The 27893-nt window shown below is 43.8% G+C and overlaps 1 protein-coding gene across 3 annotated transcripts in view; it reads left to right on the forward strand.

The window, feature by feature from the left end:
- Nucleotides 1–671: 671 nt before the first annotated feature.
- The window catches only part of PCGF5 (polycomb group ring finger 5), a 63544-nt gene continuing 36322 nt past the window's right edge, over nucleotides 672–27893 (forward strand). For all 3 annotated transcript variants that reach the window (XM_075841221.1, XM_075841225.1, XM_075841222.1), the window contains exon 1: nucleotides 672–784. The gene's annotated coding sequence lies outside the window, so the exon portion shown is untranslated. The remainder of the gene's footprint in view (nucleotides 785–27893) is intronic.

Here is a 27893-nt window from a genome sequence, read left to right on the forward strand (position 1 = left end):
ACATGTCCTATTCTTGTCCGCAATTGCGGCATGGGCTCGCCCATAGAAGTCTATGGGCGCTTCCACAATGGCAGACAGCTACAGATGTGCATCTGTATTTGCGGACAGTGAAAAAAACATTACGGTCGTGAAGTGTCTTTCGCCTTAGGCCTCCCACACACGAGCTGGGAGTCCCAGCCTCGCTCCGGGAAAACAGTCCCGTACTGTAAACATGTTTTCAGTACGGGACAGTCGTTCCACGGAGAGGCAGGGACTCCTAGCATCATAGATAATTACGATGCTAGGAGCCCGGCTCCCTGCAGTGTGTTCGGTCCGGGAAATGCGACCGACATATGGACCATATATCACGGACCGTACCCGCTCGTGTGAATCCGGCCTCAGGCTCTTTATTAGCTCATTTGTTTGATTGTAAAACCCATTTGCTCTCAATATAAATTATAGTGAAAAAAAAAGAAAAATGCAACACAATTTTGCGAAGGCGTGTTTCCGGCGGAATTTTCCATACATTTCATTAGACAGGTTATATATAAGTAATTCCCTAATACATTGTGACGAGTGTTCCCCAAAGCTGGACCTGAAGTGTCTCAGGGAGAAGTTCTTGATGCGCCGGAGCTCGTCCTCGCTCAGGATTGTGATAAACAGTCCCTGTATCTTTAATGCAGAGCACGCCCACCAAGAAGTCGCACAGATCCAGCCCAGCAGCATGAACCCGCCGTGTGCTGCAGGCTCTAATGAGGAAACACCATGATTCGCGGCACACTTTCTGCCTGTACTACGGATTCTGGTAAGTTTACGGATGCTTTTAACCCCGTATTCTTCCACCAAGTTCTGCTACGTGACATTCCGGCGCACAGGACAAGTTCACGCTCTGTCTGCAAGGATGAACATGCTCCCCCCTCCCCGTTTCTGCTCATGTTTCATAACAAACTGCTGGGCTGACATTCGCCTTGGACGCTGGCTCCCCGGTGATGCACACGTTCGAATGGACGCAGAAAGTGGGAGTGTAACTTGTATATATGCCGTATATAATTGTCCGCTGTATAGACACTGCTTGATAAATAGTACATTGCAATTGTATCTGCGCGGTGCTGACGCAGGTTGTAATGTTTTGAGCTCGCTGAACCCGCACTGACTTAGCAGGCAGCACAAATCAGTCTATGCTGTTGTTTCTCTGCTGCCAGGGGCATCACAATGGGCAGGCTCATCATACAGCGACGTTTTATTATCCTGACAGCTGTTACGTAAGATGTCCGTATTGCCATAAAGGACCCATGATTACGTTGGCATGGCGGGGTGGAGAGAGGCTGCTCATTTTCACCTGTGCCGTGAAGAAGTGCAGTTGCTGTCACTCACTACACGCTTTACGTGGGAGGGCTGCGCTACATCTATCTGCGTGTTTCCTACGTTGACACTGAAAGGGGTTTTCCACACTGTAAATGTTACAAATTTCTGAATTCTATTCCAACACCATTCATGAGATTTTGGTTGTCTGTATACACTGAGGGCTTGATGTAATGGTTATGAGGAATGAGGGGGCTCTTTAACTCTTTTATTGCTGCATGTGATGTTCTGCTTTTCTGTGTATTCCAGCAGAAGTTGATCGTAGATATAAAAGTTAGCCTAAGTATTGGAGATTGACACCAAAGTGTCACAAATGTGTTGCTGAATTCTATAGATTGCGGCTTTGTATAGCGTGAATATGAATTTGCGGATACTAAGGTGCGTAGCTCAAGGGGGTGCAAAGGTTGTAGTCGCCCCTGATGAAAACCCCTCTGCCACATAAGAAGGCTCCAGTATTATACATGGTAGGTCCGGGGCCCAGAAGCCTGGGAAGATTTGCACTGAGGCCCCGAAGCTTCGCGTTTCGCCTCTGCTAGCACTGTATAGTGTTAGCGGAATTGCTCTTTCTATAAGTTGCCGATTACAGCAGGAAAAACAAGCAAATTGAAATACTCCACGTGTTTCCTGGAAACCTGTCAACAGACTACAGGTTGTTTTATGGCAGTCTGTGGCCTACAGTCCATTCACATAAACAGCAGTCTATTGTACATAAGACTTCTGATATTCTGTGCTGCATTATTGTAACATCTCCACTTGTTACAGTAGAGAGTTTGATAGTAACATTATAAGTATACATTAAGCGTAGGATGTGGTGAATGCCTAGAAGGGGTATCCGTCACCCATAGACTATGACGATATCCGTTTAACAAATGTCATAAATTCTCGTGACACTTTTCATGACGTATCCGTTAAATGGATAACATTCTAGCCCATGGGTGAGGGATGCCACTGTGATCGATTTGATGGATCCGTAAAGGCTATTATGGTATTTGTGTAATGGCTATGTCCTGAAAATCTATTGAAAAGTCCATGACGTGAATATTTAACGGATGCCAGCAGCATCGGTCCTCTATAAGCTACCATTTAAAAAAAAAAAAAACGTATATTTTTTTTATTTTTTATTTTTTACTGGACTCTGCGGGATTGAATAGTCGACTATATTATTCCATAACTTATTTTTTCCGTATGCTGACATGTACCAACCAGACAGGGTGCTCTTTTGGCCTCCATCTGACAATGTAGCTTCATGGACACGCTTAACGTTTACGTTAATTGCTTTTCCGACGTACAGGGTAAACAAAAATGTGGTGTGAACGGGGCCTTCGAGAGGACTTGTCAGCTCTTCTGACATGTCGTCTGTTTTAGCGAATAATTGTACCCCCCCCCCCCCCCCACCCCCTATAATAGCAATTCTGGAGCAACTTTTCTAAGAATTCTACACTGTACCGTTCCTCTGTTATTCCTCTTACAAATTTGTGAATCCGTTTACAACAGGGTTTTACCAGTTGGTGGTTGTCCATACACAGGAGGGCAATTTCCGATCAGTCCTGACAGTACCAAACTGTGTAGGGACACAAGGGGAATGTTAACACCGAGTTGTCAGTTTAGTCATACATTTCTACACAAAGTTCTAAGAAAAGATGCCCCAGAATTGTGATTTTATGAGAAATACAAATATTTATTAAAACAGACATGTTATGAGAGGTGTCAGGACCTTTTTAACCCCTTAGTGACCAGCCTATTTTAGGCCTTAATGACAAAGCTATTTTTTTTTCGTTTTTTCCATCGTCGCATTCAAAGAGCCATAACTTTTTTATTTTTCTGGCGACATAGCTGTATGAGGACTTGTTATTTTGCAGAATTAGGCCCCATGCACACAAACGTATTTTTTTTCCTCCCGTAAATACTGGCGTAAATACGGGTCCATTGTCACGGTATTCGACCCGTATTCCACCTGTATTTACGGACCCGTTTTCTCTGCACTAATCGGCAGCCCCTTCTCTCGATCAGGATAGAGAGAAGGGGCAGCCCTTTCGGGCAGAGTTTCCGCAGCGTTTGAAAGTAAAAAAAAAGTTCATACTTACCCCGGCCGTTGTCTTGGTGACGCGTCCCTCTTTTGACATCCAGTCCGACCTGCCGATGACGCGGCAGTCCATGTGACCGTTGCAGCCTGTGATTGGCTGTAGCGGTCACATGGGATGAAACGTAATTCCAGGAGGCCGGACTGGAGGAAGAAGAAGAAGAATAAGAAGAGTTCTGGGTAAGTTAACTTTTAATACTATTAACTCCAGCGGTAGTCACTGTCCCGGGTGCTGAAAGAGTTACTGCCGATCAGTTAACTCTTTCAGCACCCTGGACAGTGACTGACGTCGCCTAGCAACGCTCCCGTAATTACGGGTGCACACGTAGCCACCCGTAATTACGGGAGCCCCATAGACTTCTATGGGCCTGCCCGTGCCGTAATTACGGCCTGAAATAGGACATGTTCTATATTTTTCAGCAGCACGGGCACCTTCCCGTAACCATACGGGGAGGTACCCGTGGCCAATAGAAGTCTATGGGCCCGTAATTACGGGCGTTTTTACGTTCGTGTGCATGAGGCCTTAGTTGTATTTTTTTAATGGCACTGTTTTGGGGTACTTTTTGTTCTATGCATTTTAAATTGACGCCGTACATAGTGGGACATGACATGTTACCTTTATTCTATGGGTCAGTACGATTATGACAATACCAGATATGTAGAGTTTTTTTTTTTTACTTCTGCACAATAAAAACTTTTTTGAAATAAAATTATTTGTCATAACTTTTTTATTTTTTCTGTCAATGTAGCGATATGAGGGCTTGTTTTTTGCTGGACGAGACGTAGTTTTTATTGATACTTTTTTTGGGGAACATGGGACTTGTTAACTTTTAACACTTTTTTTTGGAGAGCAATGGAAAAAGCAATTCCGCCATTGTTTTTTGTTTTTTTTCGGTGTTCACCTTGCGGTTTAAATTACATGTTAAGGTTATTGTTTGGGTCATTTTACGATATGCAGTAATACCATATTTGTGTATTTTTATTTCTTCTTTACACTTTTACTAAATAAAATCACTTTTTAATGGAATTAATTTTTTATTTTTACTGTAATCTTTGTTAATAATTTTTATTTAGCATTTCTTATTTTTTCAGTCCCACTAGGGGACTTCACTCTGATCTTTTGATCGCAGATATAATGCTATGGTATACTTAGTATACCAAAGCATTATTGCCTGTCACTGTCAGTGTAAAACTCGCTGTTATGCCCTGAGTTGCCATGTTACCCCATCGGAGGTCCGCAATCGCATTTGTGGGCCGCCGATGGGTGACCGAGGGAGCCCCCTCCCTCTGTAAACCATTTAAATGCTGTGGTTGCTATTTACCGCAGCATTTAAGGGGTAAAACGGCTGCGATCGAAGGAAACTTTGATCGCTACCGTTAGAGCAGGAGCCCGTCTGTCATCAGACAGCTGAAGCACCCGATCCAGCCTGCACGGGACACCCATGCAGGGCTTAGACTAGGCTGCCGTGAAAAGACGTATAGGTGGCCACTAAGGAGTTAAAGGGAATGTGTCACCAGAAAATGATTACGGTTTAAATCAAGTTTTTATGCTCAACATATTATTTAAGAATTGTTGGCCTTTTTTTTTTTTTTTTTTTTTTACATTTTCTATGCCATTATTTATATTGCAAAATAAATCCCTAACTCTTGCAGTTTTCACTCTGGCCACTGAGCCTCATAATAGACTGACACACTATTGTCCGCTACAGAACATGAACTATCTCCCTATGTCTAAGATTTTATACTGAGGTTTTTCTGTCTGATTCCTAATGAAAAATGTAGCAATGTTGCAAATAGTTTTAATAAAATTATACTATAATTTTGTGTCTACAGCTCCTATGCAGGTCTATGCATCTCCATGGTAACAGACTTCAAACAAACACTTTGCAGTCTGATCCTGCAGTCCTTTTCCCTTCCATCTGTCCCTTACTTTTTTTAACCCATGTATATTAAGAAGAAGTTCAGGATGGATGGGAGTATGACTGTCGGATCAGGCTACACAGTGAGGGAAACTGATCAACTTTTCTACGCCAGATATCTGTAAAAACTGTGACTTCTGTAAAAGTATATTTTATGCCAGGAACTGGCGTGAATTATAGAGGAAATCAACCCTAATTCCTAGCTGGTGTCGTTTTCACTCTGGTCAGGGGGTGTAACGGGACAGGCAGGGCCTTAGATGCGACGCGGCACACAATGTTCTGACGCTGGACATTGTGTACTGTGTGCCTGCTTCACATGTAACGTCCCAACGCTGCTCGCCGTTAAGACCTTTATACGACAATTGTGGCGCATGACCAGCAGTAAGATATTTATTTAGAGACCGTGCACCTATTAAATCCATCACATATTAATCCACCGGAAGTATGAAACACCAGTCTTGGTAGAACAGCCCTAGTGTATTTTTCGTCTGTTCCCATGAAGATGCCTATTTGTAAAGTTGCTTCATTTCTCATTTTAGATGCATTTTGGCAATAAATAAATGGTTTCAATGTTGTACCTAGCATTTGATACACCTGTAACCGTGCTTTCCAAGGCTGCTTCCGCTTGTATGTGAGCTCTTGAGGAGTAAGCCCCTGACTGCCCAACCTTCAGCTTGACCAGTATAGAGAATGCTTAAATAGATTGCAATAGGCCCCTTAAACCCAATTGGCCCCGACATAAGCCCATGTATGCCTGCTGTGACCCTTGGCCATGTGGCTTCCTGCCTTTTTTTTTTCATATGTTAAGCACAGCTTTTTTAAACTGTTAGACGCCTGGAAGGTACGTTTTTTTGTAGTACATTTATTGCATCTAATTTCCGTCAATATGTGGACGAACAAAACAAAAAAAGCTGTTTTGCTATTTATATTTGGCTTTAGTATAATAATAAATGTTAACACGTGTTTTTGCTTATCTATCCCACAACTAGAAGTGAGAAATCTGCTTAATGTGTCAAAGTTCATAATTTTTTAATCATTAACACCCTTAAAGAGGTATTCCCAACGTAAACATTTATTGCGTATTCACCGCGGTCATGCAGTAAGGAGGAACGGAAGGCTCAGGACTGTTCTAGCGATCTATAGGGTTCCCAACGATCATACATTTAACGCCTATCCTGTGGATATGTGATGTCAATCTTGGGATAACTCTTTTAGGGATCTGGTCTGAATTAGTTTATGGAGTTTGGAGTCTGAATTAATTTAGGGGGTCTGGTCTAGTATTTGATGCCCCCCGCACCCCCATCCTGCATTTTCTAGCCATGTGGCTGTTTGTGTATGTGGTACCAGCACTTTCTAGTTAGATCTATTTGTGCAGGGGCAGGATTCACGCAATTCTTCCTGGTGCTGTCAAATGAGTTCTTGAAATAACCGCCTTATTTCAGGATCGCAAAGAAGTAGGACTCCAACCGGCCTAGGTTCAATTGTATCTGTGTCCTCAGGATGCAGACACAATTGATTAAATGTAGTTGCAGCAAGTATAAGGAAGCCCAGTCCGTGGCGACAGACCTTTTTTAGACATGTGATGACATCATGGAAACAGGAAAAGGTGAGGTTCAAGGGCACTTAATATGTGTGGTTTTGTTTTAGTGGACACAGTATGTATAGAACTATTTTTAGGGCCACTTATATGTGTGAAATTAATTTAGGGTGCGCTATGGGACTACTATTTCCAAATTAGCGGCATGACTAAGTATTGAGGTTAGTAGCAGCAACAATACTGAAGCAGCAGCAGCCTCGGTATTAGGGGGCAGCAGGCCCCTCTATATAAGGCAGTGACATTGATAAAGCGGCAGAAGGATGCTGACTTTTTGTTGTTAGAAAGCACAAAGATGATGAAGGCCAAAGACTTCTGAGCAGCAAAAACTCCAGAAATTAGTGGTAGCAGGAGAAGTCATCACAGCAGTCTGGGCCAGATGGAGAAGAAAAGAGGTGGATTTCAAACAAAATAGATGTCACCTGTGAGTCACTGAATGTTGTTTATTCTGGCTCTCACTACGTTGAATAAGTACTGGATTCACTCAAAGGGTCTGCAGTGATGATGGGTGGTACTGTTTTTATTTGTAAAATACAGCGACCCTCATCTTACCCTCCCCATTTTTCAAGCCATACTGGGAGCTGCAGTTTCACGTGATACAAACTATGAGTTTAACAAAGCAGAGGTTTCATCTCTCTACTGATCTTTGTTCTGGTGCCATTTGTATTAAATGTGTTTAGTTCTGGTACCGTATTTGTAAACGGAGCTTAATATTGGTACAGTTTTTAGGAACAAAGCTTCGTTCTGATATAGTATTTATGTCCTGAACGTGGTTCTGGTAGCATATTTATTAACTGGGCTTAGTTCTGTTTCTGTATTTATTCTGCTTTGAACTGATACAGTATTTATGTACTGGACTTAGTTCTGGTACTGTATTTATGAATTTCACCTCCCCAAACGTGCAGCTGGGTGCAGCATGTTATAGGAAAGGCTTCACAAACCCTGCCTCACGTAAAAAAAAAATTCTAACTCCCTCCGTTATTTACATATCGGTGCCGTTATATTTGGTGCCGATATGTAAATAAGCCCCTGAACTGTCAATGGGGCGTTTCTAACTAACTAAAAGGCAAGAGGGCGTGATGTCTCCGCTCTGACACTGTCCAATCCGCTGCGGACTGTGTCAGGGCGGCTTGCGCTGTGTTCCCTCCTGCGAGAACACACACAGACTTGATGTTTGTGCTGCAGATAGCGTGCGCGCGCACGGCCGTTCGCTCGCACATCGACGTCACCACTCCCACGGAACAAGAAGAGACGACGAGGAGGAGAAGCAGACGACGACGAGGAGGAGAAGCAGACGACGACGAGGAGGAGAAGCAGACGACGACGAGGAGGAGAAGCAGACGACGACGAGGAGGAGAAGCAGACGACGACGAGGAGGAGAAGCAGACGACGACGAGGAGGAGAAGCAGACGACGACGAGGAGGAGAAGCAGCAGACGACGAGGAGGAGAAGCAGACGACGAGGAGGAGAAGCAGACGACGACGAGGAGGAGAAGCAGACGACGACGAGGAGGAGAAGCAGACGACGACGAGGAGGAGAAGCAGACGAGGAGGAGGAGAAGCAGACGACGAGGAGGAGAAGCAGACGACGACGACGAGGAGGAGAAGCAGACGACGAGGAGGAGAAGCAGACGACGAGGAGGAGAAGCAGACGACGAGGAGGAGAAGCAGACGACGAGGAGGAGAAGCAGACGACGAGGAGGAGAAGCAGACGACGAGGAGGAGAAGCAGACGACGACGACGAGGAGGAGAAGCGGAGGCGACGACGAGGAGGAGAAGCGGAGGCGACGACGAGGAGGAGAAGCGGAGGCGACGACGAGGAGGAGAAGCGGAGGCGACGACGAGGAGGAGAAGCGGAGGCGACGACGAGGAGGAGAAGCGGAGGCGACGACGAGGAGGAGGAGAAGCGGAGGCGACGACGAGGAGGAGGAGAAGCAGAGGCGACGACGAGGAGGAGGAGAAGCAGAGGCGACGAGAAGAAGGAGACAAGTAGGAGATCTACTTACATCTGTCGATGTGAACGGCCGTGCGCGCACTTGTGCACGCCCACACTATCTGCAGCACAACCACCAAGTCTGTGTGTGTTCTCGCGGGAGGGAACAGAGCACCAGCCACCCTCACACTGTCCGCAGCCGATTGGACAGTGTCAGAGCGGAGACATCACGCCCCCTTGCCTTTTAGTTAGTTAGAAACGACCCATTGACCGTTCAGGGGCTTATTTACATATCTGGCGCCAAATATAACGGCACCGAGTTGTAAGTAACGGAGGGAGTTCTAAAAATAATTTTACGTGAGACAGGGTTTGTGAAGCCTAACATGCTGCACATATTTGGGGAGGTGACAGGTTCTCTTTAAGCTTAGTTCTGGTACCTTTATGTATGGACTGACCTTGGTTCTGATACAGTATTTATGTAATGATCTTTGTATCTGTACCCCATGGATAGGTGATAAGTTGTGGATAGCTGTAGAGTAAGAAAAAAGGTACAATGGCGCACATGGTGCATCATCCCAAGATAATTTAAATACGACGTGAAAATAAGAGCGGTGCTCACCTGGTGGCGTTATGCTGGGAGCACAACGTCCTTGTAGATGGTGTAATTAAGGGAGGCCTGCAGCCTGGGATTGTTCCGGTGACCCGTAGGGTTCCGCTTCACAACTTGTAAGTATATAATGAAAAAAGGGGGGGAATCCCACTGACCGGCGCTGAAGGAGCTTGCCCGACTTTTCTCTACTCTGCACTCAGGAGGATCAGTGGAATCCCCTTAAATTTTTTTCATTGTATACTTACAAGTTGTGGATAGTCAGAAGTTGTTTTGGTGGGATAACCCTTTTAATCTGGCACAAAGGTGGGGCTCCCAGCATCTGGGCCTCCTGTGATTAAACATTCATCTTGTAGATAGGTGAAAAATGTTTTGGTGGGATAAGCCTTTTAATGCAGCAGGACCGTTTTGTGTTTTCCTAGAGCACTGTATATCCTTTGGTGTAAACACTAAATATTTTAGAATATAAAGCACCAGAAAGATCTCTGTATATAGTTTGAGCCAAGAGGGAATGCTGGGAAATTGCAGCACTGAAACCTGCAAAATTGTTGGACAACCACTTTAAGGTTAATTTACATATGACTCGATAATCTGTTTAAAGAGAGTGCAAGTATGTATTAAATTATTTTTTAACTATTCACATTGGCACCTCTTATTTTAAATTTAGACTTGGACCACATTATTTACTGTCTATTACTCATTTAAACCGTGTGGTCTCTGACAGGACCATCCTTAGGTTAGATGGCGCCCTGTGCGGGACTCTCTATTGCCGCCCCCTACACAAACCAAAAATTAACCACATATGCAGACACGCTGGAACATATATGCTGTACATACATAAAGAGAGATATTTAGACATACAGGCAAATATACATACACACATTCCGGAATATATACATACAGGAGAATATATAGACACACACACACACACACACACACACACACACACACACACACACACACACACATACATAAAAGGCACATATATACAAGCATAAAGACACATTCACAAACCGACCCATATATACCCAGTACAGATAATGTCATAGATTTCATGTGCAGCCCCATGTAACACCACAGATAACACACAGTAATAACTGAGTACAGATAATGTAGATGTTACCTACAGTCCTATGTAACACCACAGATAACACAGTGATAACTCCATGAGTACATGATAACTATACCCACAGACCCATATAAACACAAACACACACGCATATATTACACACGCATATATTACTATGTAATATAGTTCAGAATATGGAAGATGTTCATGAATTACAGGCAGATTTAAACAAACTAAGTGTTTGGGCGTCCACTTGGCAGATGAAGTTTAATGTAGATAAATGTAAAGTTATGCATCTGGGTACCAACAACCTGCATGCATCATATGTCCTAGGGGGAGCTACACTGGGGGAGTCACTTGTTGAGAAGGATCTGGGTGTACTTGTAAATCATAAACTCAATAACAGCATGCAATGTCAATCAGCTGCTTCAAAGGCCAGCAGGATATTGTGGTGTATTAAAAGAGGCATGGACTCGCGGGACAGGGATGTAATAATGCCACTTTACAAAGCATTAGTGAGGCCTCATCTAGAATATGCAGTCCAGTTCTGGGCTCCAGTTCATAGAAAGGATGCCCTGGAGTTGGAAAAAATACAAAGAAGAGCAACGAAGCTAATTAGGGGCATGGAGAATTTAAGTTATGAGGAAAGATTGAAAGAATTAAACCTATTTAGCCTTGAAAAAAGACGACTAAGGGGGGACATGATTAACTTATATAAATATATTAATGGCACATACAAAAAATATGGTGAAATCCTGTTCCTTGTAAAACCCCCTCAAAAAACAAGGGGGCACTCCCTCCGTCTGGAGAAAAAAAGGTTCAAGCTGCAGAGGCGACAAGGCTTCTTTACAGTGAGAACTGTGAATCTATGGAATAGTCACCGCAGGAGCTGGTCACAGCAGGGACAGTAGATGGCTTTAAAAAAGGGTTAGATAATTTCCTAGAACAAAAAAATATTAACTCCTATGTGTAGAAATTTTTCCTTCCCTTTTCCCTTCCCTTGGTTGAACTTGATGGACATGTGTCTTTTTTCAGCCGTACTAACTATGTAACTATATATATATATATATATATATATATATATATATATATATATATATAAAAAATAGAGACCAGAAGCAGCACTCAAAATAGCAAAAAATGTGAATTTATTTACCCAACAAAGCTTTGTTGGGTAAATAAATTCACATTTTTTGCTATTTTGAGTGCTGCTTCTGGTCTCTATTTTTTGTACATTCATGAGGAGTGCGTCCCTCCTTTTATTGAAGCTAGCACCAGCCGATTTTGGTATTCACACTGTGCTGCTCCTACTATCTTTTTGAGCCTTATATATATATATATATATATATATATATACATAAGGGGCAGCAGGTTATATAAGGGACAGCAGGTTATATAAGGGGCAGCAGGGTATATAGGAAGCAGCACAGATATCTGCATTTTATCTGTTCTACTTTAATATTGAACACACACTTTTACAAAGAGACCTAAACACATGCAGACACACACTGTAACATATACACATACAAACACATACTGTATACCCACCACACACACACACACACACACACACACACACACACACACACACAGTAACATACACACATACAAACAGAGACACACACTCTGTACACACACACACACACACACACTGTAACATATACACATACTGTATACCCACTACAACACACACGCACTAACATATACACATACAAACATAGACACATACTGTATGCACAGAGACACACACACACACACACACACTGTAACATATATACATACAAACACAGAGACGCATACTGTGTATACACTCACACACGCACACACAGAGACACACAGACACTCACTATCTCTCCATGCTGACAGGACCACAGGCTTCGTGAAGGACAGGCTGTGGGCGGAGCTTCCTCCTCTGCTCCTCGGCTCTTATTTACGCCGTGTGTGGAACAGAGCACAGTAGAGGCAGAGCCCAGTGGCCGCCCCCTACATGCTTAGAGGGGGTAGCGCTCTGTGCGCTTGCACACCCCTAAGGACGGCCCTGGCCTCTTATACCAGAAGTGATTGACAGCAGGGGCAAAGAAGGTCGTTACACCTAAAATTATGATGTTACTAATCCCATTTGAATACACCAGCTGGACTCTGGCCCCCTCTGCGCTCTCCACTTATGATATTTCTACTGTTTCTTATGCTGTTGTTAGCTCTCTGGGTATTGCCACATAGTACAGTGAGATAGAAATTCCAGGACGGTGACACGTCAACAACGAAGACTTTTTTATTGCATGGTTGACATCTCTATAAAGTAGTCCTTTACTGGCAATTTGCTGCATTAAACCAACAAAGGTTTGATGACCCCGACTACTTGTATTAGCCCCACCTGCTGCCTATTTAGACCCACCCACAACATGAGGCCACTTCTCAATTTTTTTCCCCCGGACCTCTTTAAAGAGGCTCTGTCACCAGATTTTGCAACCCCTATCTGCTATTGCAGCAGATCGGCGCTGCAATGTAGATTACAGTAACGTTTTTATTTTTTAAAAACGAGCATTTTTGGCCAAGTTATGACCATTTTCGTATTTATGCAAATGAGGCTTGCAAAAGTACAACTGGGCGTGTTGAAAAGTAAAAGTACAACTGGGCGTGTATTATGTGCGTACATCGGGGCGTGTTTACTACTTTTACTAGCTGGGCGTTGTGTATAGAAGTGTCATCCACTTCTCTTCACAACGCCCAGCTTCTGGCAGTGCAGCACTGTGACGTCACTCACAGGTCCTGCATCGTGTCGGCACCAGAGGCTACAGATGATTCTGCAGCAGCATCAGCGTTTGCAGGTAAGTCGATGTAGCTACTTACCTGCAAATGCTGATGCTGCTGCAGAATCAAGTGTAGCCACTGGTGCCGACACGATGCAGGACCTGTGAGTGACGTCACAGTGCTGCACTGCCAGAAGCTGGGCGTTGTGAAGAGAAGTGGATGATACTTCTATACACAACGCCCAGCTAGTAATAGTAGTAAACACGCCCCGATGTACGCACATAATACACGCCCAGTTGTACTTTTACTTTTCAACACGCCCAGTTGTACTTTTGCAAGCCTCATTTGCATAAATACGAAAATGGTCATAACTTGGCCAAAAATGCTCGTTTTTTAAAAATAAAAACGTTACTGTAATCTACATTGCAGCGCCTATCTGCTGCAATAGCAGATAGGGGCTGCAAAATCTGGTGACAGAGCCTCTTTAAGGTCCCTATCCACTCCTGGTGGAAGAGGAAAAACTTTTGACCATCTGAGGCAACAGTTCCCAAGTGCAACTGCAACCTCTGCACCTCCTGTACTTACACCTCTGAAAATGCATGTAGTGATGTCACTGCACAGGAATAATTCAGTTATGTCATGAAACCTGGATAGTAGACACAATGATCTCACCACAAACATAATACTGCATTAATTGTCCTTGTACAATGACATCACGGTGTTCATTACCTCTACAATGTGACATGACCGTGCATGTTGTAGTATTATGGTTCATTTATTGTGTTGTGACATCACTGTTTATTATTCCTGTTCTATGACTTTATCCCTTTTCTGTCACTTCACTGTGCAATAACCTTTTCCTTTGACTTATTTATTAAACACACGAATAAAGCTAAAAGCAAATGCGCACAGTGATGTCACGGTACAGCAAAAATAAACAATGATGTCCCAGTACAGAGAATAAACAATTATTGCCTTATATATCAGATTGGCCCTTGGGTCCCTTCAGGACCTAGCTGCAGCTATAACTTATGCACTCCTTTATAGTAAGGCCCCTGCTTTCAACCACGCATTGAAGCCCTTTTCTCTGCCTTCTGCAAGTCCTGGTTTTACATCCATGGGTGACCCTTTTACCCTGTAACTTTTTCCATTGAAGGAAATACACAAGGGGTACTATTTTATCGAAATGCGACTCATATAGCGCTAACCTAATTAACAATGCAGATCTGCCAATGCATATATTTGAAGTGTAGGTGTAAATGTGACAGGTGAATGGAGCATTCTCTGTGCTAGATCTTCCGTATTAGTGAAGAGTCCTCATGTAACCGAAACCTTTGCCAATGCTAAAACCTCTTGGGCTGTAACGTGCCTGAGCTGTATAGTTTATATGGTGTTTATAGTGGTGCATTGGTTTCCACATACCAGAAATATAATTCTAGGTCATGCAATCCATCAAAGCAGAAAATTACCAGGAGAATGTGTATATAATCATTGCAGCAATTCTGATTATTACTTCGTCCGGACAACACGTTATCATACAGATCGGTTTTAACAGATTTATTTCAATCATTTCAATATATTTAGTAATTGCAAGTACAGTAATTGGAAATGACAACTGGTTCTTAACTCGACATGTGGACATATTTACTGAATATTGCTTAACCTGGCATTATCTGGAAATGGCAGATCGATACTTGTTTTTCCAATCATGGCTGTCAGAACTCGGTAAGCAACCTCTGTCAGTGCGCTGGGCCACCATTAAAGGGTTACTCCCATCACGGACATTTATGCCACGTACACAGGATATGCCATAAATGTCTGAAAGGTTGCGGGTCCAAGAAAAGGGTCTTGCGTCTATCTCTAGAATGGGGCCCTGAGTAGCTCCCGAGTGCAGGAAATAGCGTAGCTCGCTGTGCTGTGCTGTTTCCATAACTTTTATGGAAGTTCTGGAAAAAGCATAGCAACATGCATTAGGCAGTTTCCGGAAAACCCAGCCACCACGTTAGCCAGTGGCCGGAGTCCAGAAACTGTGGCAGAAGGTAGGACAGAGGTCAGGACATGCCATAAATGGCCGATAGATGTGGGTCCTACCTCTGGAACGGGGCACTGAAAGGGGCATAGAAGTGATACAGATTTACGTTGTTTCTATATCTCAGCAGTAGAAGGTGGGATGGGTGTCAGAGGGCCCCATTGTAAAGATAGGTGGGACCTGCATCTCTCGGACATTAAAAGCATATCCCGTGGATTCTTTTCAGATTCCATTAAATTTGCCAGGAAAAAAACTGCACAGCATGCTGCACTGTTGTTATCGGTAAAACAACGGACACCATGCCGTAACCAGACGGAACCTATAATAAGTTAATTGGATTCCGTTTTTTTCTGCTCCTGAGACCGATAACTGGACCTGACGCTGCCCGTCTGTTACCAACCCAGATCTGTTTGACCATGAAATGTCTCACACTCGATAAATGATACGTTTATAATACATGGTTTTTGTCGTTTTTTACATACTTTAGACTTTTCCCAGCCACCACTCGCCTCTGTAGCATTTGCTACCCAGATATCTTTGGCTCCTTATTTTGCAGCACATCTCTACCTTTCTTGGTGTACACGGCCTTGATGACTTTAATGAATGCTTAAGATTTGGGGAAATCTGGGTGACACCCTTACATCTCCAACTTGGGTTATGTTCACACGGCTTATTTTCAGCCGTTTTTCGAGCCGTAAACGTCTCGGAAAAACTGCTAAAAATACAGAGGCTCAACGCCACCAAACATCTGCCCATTGATTTCAATGGAAAAAACTGTTTCGTTCCCACGGGGCGTTTCGTAAAAACGGCGCGTAAAAGAAAGCTCCGTAAAAAAGTGCATGTCACTTTTTGAGCCGTTTTTTGGAGCCATTTTTCATTGTCTCAATAGAGAAAGAGCTCCAAAAACGGCCGTAAAAAATGCATCAAGTGATAAAAAAAACGGCTGAAAATCAGAGGCTTTTTTTCCTTGAAAACAACTCTGTTTTTCGTTTGCCATGTGAACATACCCTAATGGTAAAAGTCTTGTTTGTCACCCAGCATTTTAATGTAACTAGAAAATGATTAAAAAGGTCAGAACTTGACAAAGGAGAGCATGTGACTAAATGCAGGCTTGTAGCAAATTATGAAATTTTACTATTTGGTGTCAATGAACAATATTTTGTGGCTCCTATTCCTGAATTTCGTGCTTACAAAATGCTTGGGATAAAAAACAATAAGAGAAATGGCGCTCCTCTAGGGTTATACTGTATATGCTAGCAGTATCTTTTGTCAGTATTTGAGTTGTAATCGACTCACCTGGTATAGATGTGCAGGATCAACAGCACAACTTAAGGCCGGGTTTACACGAGCTTGTGCGTTTTGCGCACGCAAAAAACGTGGTATTTTGCGTGCGCAAAAGGCACTTAACAGCTCCGTGTGTCATCCCCGTATGACGCTCGGCTGCGTGATTTTCGCGCAGCCGCCATCATTATGACACTCCGTTTGGATGTTTGTAAACAGAAAAGCACGTGGTGCTTTTCTCTTTTCATTCATAGTTTGGCAGCTGATGCGCGAATTACGCTCGTCCCACGGAAGTGCTTCCGTGTGATGCGCGTGGTTTTCGCGCTCCCATTGACTTCAATGGGTGCGTGATGCGCGAACAACGCACAAATATAGGACATGACGTGAGTTTTTCGCAGCAGACTCGCGCTGCGCAAAAATCACGGACTGTCTGCACTGCCCCATAGACTAACATAGGTCCGTACAACACGCGTGAAAATCACGCGTGTTGCATGGACGTATATCACGTTAGTGTAAACGATCCCTAAGGGGGGATTCACACGAGCGTGATTTTCGTGCGTGCAGGCCGCGTTTTTTTCACGCGCCACGCACAGCCCTATAGAAGTCAATGGGGCAGTTCAAACAGTGCGTGATTTTTGCGCAGCGTTTGTTCGCTGCGTACAAAACGCGACAGGTTCAATATCTCCGCGTATTTCGCGCATCACGCACCCATTGAAGTCAATGGGTGCGTGAAAACCACGCAGGTCGCACGGAAGCACTTCCGTGCGAACCGACTGAAACAGCGCACCAGCTGTCAAAAGGATGAATGTAAACAGAAAAGCACCACGTGCTTTTCTGTTTCCAAACATCCAAACGGAGTGTCTTTGAGATGAGCGAACCCGGACAACCGAACCGAACTTCACAGGGTTCGGCCGAACTCGTTTTGGCCGAACCCGGCAAAAATATTTCCGGTACGCGACGTCAGGAGATAGTCACTGTGCCAGGGTGCTGAAAGAGTTAAACTGTTTCAGCACCATGGACAGTGACTTCCGATCCCAATATACATGAACCTGTAAAAAAAAAACGAAGTTCTGACTTACCGATAACTCCCGACTTCTTCCTCCAGTCTGACCTCCCGGGATGACAATTCAGTCCAAGTGACAGCTCCAGCCAATCACAAGCCAAGCACAGGCTGCAGCGGTCACATGGACTGCCGCGTCACCCAGGGAGGTGGGGCCCGATGTCAAGAGAGGCGCGTCACCAAGGACGCGTCACCAAGGCAACGGCCGGGAGGGAAGTTCTCGGTAAGTACGAACTTTTTTCTTTTTTTTTAAACAGGTTTCTCGATATTGTGTTCGGCATTCACTGTCGAGGGTGCTGAAAGAGTTACTGCCGATCAGTTAGCTCTTTCAGCACCTTGGACAGTGACGGGCGTCGACTAGCCTCATCTCTATGATGGCGGCTGCGCGAAAATCACGCAGCCGCGCATCATACACGGATGACACACGCAGCTGTCAAGTGGTTTTTGCGCGCGCAAAACGCAGCGTTGTTTGCGCGCGCAAAAACGCAACGTTCGTCTGAATCTGCCCTAACTTTGTTGCTCGTCTGATATAGTTTCCGGTACACTGTGCTAGCCTCTGGAGCAGACCCACGGTGGATACCTCCTGTGCTGGAGTTTCCTCGGCGTGGTCATCAAACATTGATCTCTCGGAAAAAAATGTACAAAAAAGGTACAATTTAAAATTAAACTAAAAACGCATTTTGTAAGCACTGATATCTCGGACAAAAATGCTCCATGTCTCGGGCGCTACTACTGCATCCGTTACACAGAAGCGCCCGAAGTAAGGAGCATTTTTTACCGAGATATCAGTGCTTACAAAATGCGTTTTTAGTTCAATTTTAAATTGTGCCTTTCTAAAATTACTGAGGTATAATATGGGTATGTGGTATGAAGTTGTTAGTTCTATATGTTATGACATCAAAAATCATTACATGCATTGTCTAAATAAAAGGTAAGAAACAGATGCACCCTGTTACCGTGCTCCTATACTTCTTACTGTGAGCACGGTCTGCAAATGCGGGTGACACTCCGCGGCCCGCCTGTGACCGTAAATACTGCTCGGTCCTGTGCGTGAGCCCTTACCCGCAATAAAGCACGCCATTAACAGACTATTAGACAGCCGCGTCAAACATTGTGACGGCAGGGTTGTTGGCCATACCTTAAGGGCTTGTCCACATGTAATGGAATTTCTGCAGAAATTCCATTGAAAGTAGCAGACTTTCCGCTGCGGCAAAAGCGCACCATTTCCTGTGTTTTTGACTGAAGAAAATGGTGCAGATTTTGCTGCGTTTTTCTCAAGGTTCGAGAGATGGGGACATCTCTGAAGAACGCAGCGTTTGTTGGCTCGTACCTGGAGATGAATGCAAAATCAGTAAGATTTGACTTCTGAGCAAAATCCTCTCTGGATGACAAATACTTATGTCGCCTTCATAGAAGAGATGTCACAAGATCAGTCACTCAGTATTTGTCACCTTACACACCATGTCTGCTTTCAGCAAATGGATAATGTGTGTCTCACTCACGGCTATGACACAACCTCAATGAACCAGTATAGCACAGGAATCCTATTATAGAAAAGTACAGACTGTCAGGGAACCCAACTATAGGAATTTGCCCTTCATGTTCTCGTAAAGACTTATATTAGTAAGCCGTGAAAAAAAACATAAAACGTTGTTTTTTATTAGGTGTAAAATTTAAAGGACATGTACAGTATGTTAGGAGACAGCTGGGAAAATGAGTGATATCAGGGATGAAATCTATGGTTCTCAGAAGTGCGACTAGATTTTTATATGACTTTCCTGCTTAATGCCTCCCACACACAAGCGTGTTCGGTCAGTGATATACGGTCCGTATGTCGTCGGTCTTTCCCGGACTGTACACAGTGCAGGGGGACGGGCTCCTAGTATCATAGTTATCTATGACGCTAGGAGTCCCTGCCTCGCTACGGGCAAACTGTCCCATACTGTAATCATGTGTTCAGTGCGGGACAGTAGCACTGGTCCCATTAAGACCGGGGACGAGCGCGCGCACCTTAATACACAGTCCAGGATGGGAAAGCCGCGCGAGCTGGCGTCTCCAACAATGGGGAGCTGCGGTGGTCCGCAGTCGTTCAAGTAATAATCAATTTGCTTGCATCTAGTGAGACATCCCGAGCCTGCAACAAGGTCATCGAAAGCATTTTGTTATTTTCACAGCATTGGCCCACAATTGCAGGGCTCCGAGGTTAAACACACCCCCCCCCCCCATAAGTGACCCCAGTTTGAAAACTACTCCCCTCAAGGCTTTTTTAAGGGGTGTAGTGAGCATTTTGACACCACAGGTGTTTTTTATTAGAAATCAATGCGCAGCGGATATTGCAAAGTGATAATTAAACTTTTTTCCACAGATATGTCATTATAGTGCCCAATATGTGGTGCCCAGCTTGTGCCACTAGGAAAAGACAGCTCTCATTATTATGCTGTGTTTTCTGACTTTAGATAAACCCTGCATGTTGTCCTAATCTTCTTTTTTTCTGGACATACGACCAGGTTCAGGAGTGAAAAAAAACAGCGAATTTGAGGTCATTTTGGCGATTTACTCAGCATTGGCTTAGGCCTCATGCACACTTCCATCACCATTTTCACGGCCATTTCTCACGGATCCGTGTGTCCGTTATGGTATCCGTGTGGTTTCCGTGTGTACTCCGTGTTTCTGTTTCAAACGGATGTCATGCTTCCGTGTTTCCGTAAAAAAAAGGAAGGTATTGAACTTTATTTGAACTTGTCACATGTCCCAGTCTGTGAACTTTGGCACGCCCTGCCGTTGCTAGGATCCGTCAAGAACGGACGGCACATGGAAGCCTTCCGTGTGCCGTCCATTTTTTTTATGGACCCATTGACTTCTATGGGCCCCACGGTCACGGAATCACTGACCAAAGTAGGACATGCTCTACATTTGACGGAACTGAAAAAAGTGTGCATGTGCCCATTGAAATGAATAGGTCAGGGTGCTATCAGTGACAAAAACTGATAGCTCCCTGAAGGAAAAAACTTAAGTGGGCATGAAGCCTAACCGTTGCAGGGCTCTGAGGTCAAATAGTAAAACAAACCCCCAAGTACTGACCCCCATTTTGGAAACTACACCCCTCAAGACATGTATCAAGAAGGGTATTGAGCATTTTTTCCCACAGGTGGTTTTTACCAGAAATTAATGCACAGCGGTTCGTGCAAAGTGAAAATTGCAATTATCCGTTGATATGTTGTGTCCGGATTGTGCCACTGAAGGCTAAGGGTATGTGCACACACACTAATTACGTCCGTAATTGACGGACGTATTTCGGCCGCAAGTAGTGGACCGAACACAGTGCAGGGAGCCGGGCTCCTAGCATCATACTTATGTACGACGCTAGGAGACCCTGCCTCTCTGTGGAACTACTGTCCCGTACTAAAAACATGATTACAGTACAGGACAGTTGTCCTGCAGCGAGGCAGGGACTCCTAGCATCGTACATAACTATGATGCTAGGAGCCCGGCTCCCTGCACTGTGTTCGGTCCGGGACTTGCGGCCGAAATACGTCCGTCAATTACGGACGTAATTAGTGTGTGTGCACATACCCTTATACCTCAAACTGTTAAGTGGGTTCTCCCGGGTATGGGAAGTGGAAGTAAACTGCTGTTTGGGTGCCATTTGGCTTTTGGAGCGTGGATGTTGCTTGGTAGGAGTTCTATTTGGGGTTTTATTAGAAATTCAGTTTATAATGTGGGGCATATGTAAGCTGTGCGGAGAACATCAGGGAATAAAAACGTGAAATAATAATGGGGTAAATAAATAACAATCCACAGATGTGTGGCCGGTGTCGCACTGATAAATGGTGCCCGATCTTATCCGCTTTTGGAACACACTCTGCACCTTTTGTGTCGCCATATTCTGAGAGCCAGAACTTTTATTTCTTTTTTTGTTGTTGACGGAGCTGTGTAAGGGCTTATTTTTTGCAGGACAATCTATGCTTTTCATTGGTACCATTTCGGGGTACATTGAGCATTTTCCGAAGCATTCAAAGCGGGCTCCTGCCTGGTGTAGATTTAACTCAGCGGCAGCTGAAGATGCAACAAATTCATTAAAAGATGTGAACCTCTTAATAAATTTGTTGCATCTTACTTCAGCTTGTTTCCTATCAAGACTGGCGTATGAAACGCCAGTCTTAATAAATTCACCCCTCAGTTTTTTTATACATCTTTTTTAGTCAGAACAAGAAGCGGATGCAAAAAAGTGATTTATCCGGCGGCGGGGTCGGGTGTAAAAGGTATAAAATGTGCAGCGGTCGCAGTTGCACCCAGGCCCAGTTGCCTGAGAGCGCTTAACCTCTTCCCGACATTTGACGTATCCATACGCCAAAGTCGGGTAGGGGAAGTATGGAGCAGGCTCACAGAGGGTGTTGGCTCACAATGCGGGTGTCGGCTGTTTGTTACAGCCGACACTTCAGAGTAATGCGATCCTGCTCGTTTAACTCGTTAAATGCTGCGGTCAATAGCGATCGCAGCATTTAAATAGTTAGAAAAAGGGGGGCGACCCCCCCCTCTAACAGCTCATCGCGCCCACTGCAACGCAATCGCGGGGGGGGGGGCGATGGTTGCTATGGCTGCATGGGGGCCTAATGAAGACCCCAGGTCCGCCATCTTTCTGCCTCCGGCAGGGCTTAATAGATGTCTATCAGATTCATGATATACTGCAATACATTAGTATTGCAGTATATCGTGCAAGCGATCTAACGATCGCTGTTTGAAGTCTCCTAGGGGGACTAATAAAAATGAGTTAAATAAAGTTTTGTTTTTTTGTGTAAAAAAAAAATTAAATTGTATTAAAAGTTCAAAAAACCCCAATTTTCCCCCTAGAGCATAGTAAAAAAATAAAAAAAATAAACATAATTGGTATTGCCGCGTCCATAAAAGTCTGAACTATTACAATATATCATTATTTAACCCACACGGTGAACGCCGTAAAAAAAAAAAGAAAATTGTAAACGCCAGAATCTCTATTTTTTGGTCACCTAATCTCCCACAAAAAAGGAAATAAAAAGTGATCAAACCGTCGCATGTACACTAAAATGGTATTATTAAAAACTACAGCTTATCCGGAAAAAATAAGCCCTTATACCACTTAATCCACAGAAAAATAAAATAGTTATGGCTCTCGGAATTTGGCGACACAAAATTTAATTTTCTTTTTTACACTTAGGTTTTTACTTGTAAAAGTAGTAAAATATAGAAAAAACTATATATATTTGGTATCGGCGTAATCGTATTGACCCACAGAATAAAATTAACATGTTGTTTTAATTGCACAGTGAATTCCGTAAAAACAGCGCGCAAAAAAACATGGAGGAATCGCTGTTTTTTTCATTTTCTACCCCACAAATAATTTTTCCCCATTTCCTAGTACATTATATGGCTAAATAAATGGTGCTACGAAAAACTACAACTCGTCCCGCAAAAATCAAGCCCTCATAGTACTATATCGACGGAAAAATAAAGACGTTATGGCTTTTGGAAGGTGGGGAGGAAAAAAAGAAAATGAAAATCTGAAAAAGGGCTGCGGCGGGAAGGGGTTGAAGCTGCTTTGCCACATAAGAAGATCCCAATATTATAAATGGCACATGGTAGGTGGGGGCCCCTGTTACAGATTCAGCATTGGGGCCCAGGAACTTCAAGTTATGCCTATGGATGTCTTTCCATTGTACATTTCCTCCCTTTGGGCTAGATTCACACAAAGTACTATACCAATATGGAGACCAACAAAAATCCCCCACCACTTCATTGGAAGTAATCTCATACATATATCCTATATGGGGGGGGGGGGGATTAATTTGCCCAATACATGGTATTAATGGTGTCCACTCACTACACAGAAACGCTAACCTAAAGAAAATGGAGTCTATGGAACACCAGCGCAGTATAAAACAAAGATCTACGTTTTATTGGTACAAAACATAAAAACACATATACAGATTTACAGATTTAGCATTGGGGCCCAGGAACTTCAAGTTATCCCTATAGATGTCTTTCCATTGTACATTTAAGCTGGATTCACACAAAGTGTTTGTCAGGTCTTCGTGGGATATTTTTACCCCTGTGGCATCTTTTCCAAGTTGCAACATGTTCTTTGTGGTGATTTTGAGGGCAGTTTCCACAAATACAGATCAATTTTAATAAAAATTCCTGTCTGGGTGACGTGTTGCAGCTTTTACAGCCATGTTTTCGGAGCAGTTTTTATAGCGTTTTATGTGAAGGAGGCCTTAAGATCGACTCCCGGCTTTAGCTAAAAAAAAACACATCAATAACTGCATGATACTCTCCCGTGTGATTATTCCTTATGGTTAATACATTTTGGTAAAAGGTTAAACGAAAAATGACGTAATATGGAATATTCTTTTTTTAATGTCTGTATTAGGCCTGATTTACACGAGCGTGTGCGTTTTGCGCACGCAAAAAACGCAGCGTTTTGCGTGCGCAAAAGGCACTTAACAGCTGCGTGTGTCATCAGTGTATGATGCGCGGCTGCGAGATTTTCTCGCAGCCGCCATCATTATGACGCTCCGTTTGGATGTTTGTAAACAGAAAAGCACGTGGTGCTTTTCTGTTTACATTCAGAGAATGACAGCTGGTGCGCGAACCACGCAGTTCGCACGGAAGTGCTTCCGTGCGACCTGCAGGGTTTTCACGCACCTATTGACTTCAATGGGTGCGTGATGCGCAAAAAACGCAGAAATATAGAACATGTCGTTAGTTTTACGCAGCGGACTCACGCTGCGCAAAACTCACGGACTGTCTGCACTGCCCCATAGCCTAATATAGGTGCGTACGACACGCGTGAAAAGCACGCGCGTCGCACGCGCGTATATTATGCTCGTCTAAATGATGCCTTACACTTCGTAGATTAGCATTTCCAACTTGCCCAAAGGTAACGTTTTGTTCTAAAGAACAGATTTTGTGCTGGGTTCAGATTTTGGGAAGACAAGAAGTGAGCTGGAAGGAAATCATTGAAATGAGGGAGTAAGAAAATCACTGAAGCAAAATAATTTAATGAGCCTGGAGAACAGGAAAGGTGTTTGGCGTAGTCTAAGTATTTTTAAATGTAAAAGTTTTTTCCTATTTTTTTATTCTATATATCTATCTATTTATGTATATATCTATAAGGCTCTGTTCACATCATGTTTGAGTCTTCCGCCAGACGTAAATGTTGGTATAGTATTGCCCGAGGTAGACCACTGATGGAAGGCTTTGACATGTGCCACTCTATAAGCAAACAGTGGAAAACATAACCCATAGGCTTTGATATTAAAAATAAAAACGTACAGATGTAGACAAGTTTATCTTGACTCTGATAACGTGCTGCAGCGTGATATCACACAACAAGCAACTGGTGCGTGAATCACGGACCGCACACGGATGACATCCGTGTGCTATCCGTGATTTTCCCACACCCTTTGACTTCAATGGATGTGTGATCTGCAAAAATGCACCAGAATAGAACATGCAGTGAGCTTCACGCAACTGAAACACGCTGAGTGAAAAGACACTGCAACTCAATGGGGCTATTCAGACATCATAGGTCCGCGTGCTGTCCGTTGTTTTCACTGACAGCACATAGACGTATACAACCACAGGGGAAATTAAGCATTACACAGTGCTCGTTCAGATCAATGGGTTGCCTATGTAATGCAGGGCAGGACATGTCCTCCTGAGAGAGACGTACTTTACTCCGGACAAGAAATGAGGAGCTCATAAACTTTCTATTGAGCCCGCACTCTGCTACATTGATTTCCGGAAAAAGCCGTACAGAAACGAAGCGGCGGAGCGCTCACACAAGCACTTCTGCTGCTTTGTTTTAGCAATTCGTGGGGGTCTCAGTGCTCGGACCCCCACCAATCAAAACTTCTGACATGTCACTAGGACACGTCAGAGGTTTGAACGTTTAGTTACCCTTTAAACAACTTGTTAATTGGTTTTTATTAAAAATATTTTGTTACTTTTTGAGATACGGTTTCTATGTTTCCTGGATACATTGAAGCTGTCTCTTGTGCTCAAACCCAAATCCGTCAGGTCAGCGGTACTGATGGCTTTGGTGACAGCCGGTCCTGCATGTCTCTGACACACAGGATCCACCTGTTATCGATCTCACATCTAAGTTCACTTAACATGAATGCCCTTAGGTTGTAGTATCTATAGGGGAGCAGCGAACCTTATATGGCACTTCTCCCTTTTGAACTATAAGGCTGGGTTCACACACCCTATTTACAGACGTAATTCGGGCGTTTTAGCCCCGAATTACGTCCAAAAATACGGCTCCAAAGCGTTGGCAAACATCTGCCCATTCATTTGAATGGGTTTTACGATGTTCTGTGCCGACGGTCATTTTTTTTACGTGCCACTGTCAAAAGACGGCGCGTAAAAAAGACGCCCGCGTCAAAGAAGTGCCTGTCACTTCTTGAGACGTAAATGGAGCCGTTTTCCCTTGACTCCATGGAAAAACAGCTCCAATTACGTCCGTAATGGACGCAGCAAAAAGCGCCTGCACATGCCGTTACGTCTGAAATTCCGGAGCTGTTTTCTCCTGAAAACGGCTCCGTAATTTCAGACGTAACGGAGGCTGCCGTGTGAACATACCCTAAGGGTGAGTTCACACATGGCAGATTCATTGTAGAAATTTCTGCAACTGAAAAATCCATTCCATACAACACAATCAGGTTGTTTCCGCAGCATGTGCATATATTTCTGGAAGCCCTTCAGATGTATGGAACAGTCGCAGAAATTTCTGCAACTAATCTATTGCGTGTGATTTCACCATGGCTGAGTTTTTCATGGTGTTTTTATTCGCATTTGTGTGTGCAACCAGATGTTACATTAAAGTCTATAGTAAAATATTAAAAACACAACATACACTGCGCTTTTTCTTGTGGCGTTTATAGTTGTGCTTTTAGGTAAAAATATGCTGCAAAGAACTTTACAACGTAAGCGTTTAGGAAAAAGATTCCGCCATTCAACAAATTGAGAATTGCAGAATATTTTTCTCATTGTACATTTTTACGCAGCGTAAATAAAAGGCAAACACCCCACATGGGACTGCACCCCATTAGTTTCTCACAGAACTAGTTCTAGGAACATCTCCTCGTACTGTTTCTTTGCTGTTCGGTTTCCTGTGCTTTTTGGGGTAGCTTTTTGCTACAATACAACGTGTAAGGTCCGGTCCAGACGTGGCAGATAATACCCGCATGTATTGCATGCGGATTTTGTTGCGGATTTGCAGTGAATTTCACCTTATGAGTAGAAAGAAACACACAGGGCAGATATGCTGCGTAAAACGACACCGCGTATCCGTCCTGGAAATCACAGAGAATTCTATCCGGGGAAAAAACGCACCATATGGTGCTGCAGTTTTTCAGGCAGGATGTCTGCTGCGGAAATACTGCAGGAATAAATTTAAAAAAAGTATACTGACCACCCGGGCGTTATCATGGTGAGGCGTTTCTCTGTTCTGAGCACAGCCCCCTGGGATGACGCTGTATTCCATGTGACCTCTGCAGCAGTCACGAGATAAAATGTCCTCCCCGGAGGCTGGGCTGCGCTTAGAACAGAGCATTGCGGCGCTATGACTACGGCTGGAGGTGAGTATAAGCTTTTTTTTTTTTTTTTTCTCATTTCCAGTTTTTGTGGCGGAATCACAGCGTTTCTGTCGCAAGAGGGGGAACACATGACTCTTCGTTGCAGGTTTTGTTGGGGGAAAGCCCACAACTTAAGAGCAGCGATTCCATAGCATAAATTGACATGCTGCGGATTTTAAAAGACCGCACCGCAGGTCAATTAATGAACGATTTCTCTGCAAAATTTTTCTGCTGTGGATGAGATTTGTTCAAATCTCATCCACGCTGCCGCTACTCTAATACGCTGCAGATTTTCCACAATGAAATACGTTGCGGAAAATCCGCAGTGTATACGCTGTGTGATTTTTTTACCCTATGCATTGCAAAAGGTGGCTTTTCCTGCACAAAAGTGAGCGTTCTGCGTGCTGCGATTTTCATGCAGATTTTTCCCACTACAAGCGTTATACTGTAAATTGGCGGATTTGGCCGACATACATCTAATGTGGTCAAATGGTCAGCTTATAGGTGTTTTCCCATCTGATATTTATGACACATCCACAGGATATGCCATAAATGTCAGACAGATGTGGGACCCACATCTATCTCTAGAACGGAGCCCCCTAAACCCCGTTCT

Source organism: Rhinoderma darwinii, chromosome 11 (assembly GCF_050947455.1).
Source record: "Rhinoderma darwinii isolate aRhiDar2 chromosome 11, aRhiDar2.hap1, whole genome shotgun sequence".
NCBI classification, from domain to species: Eukaryota; Metazoa; Chordata; class Amphibia; order Anura; family Rhinodermatidae; genus Rhinoderma; species Rhinoderma darwinii.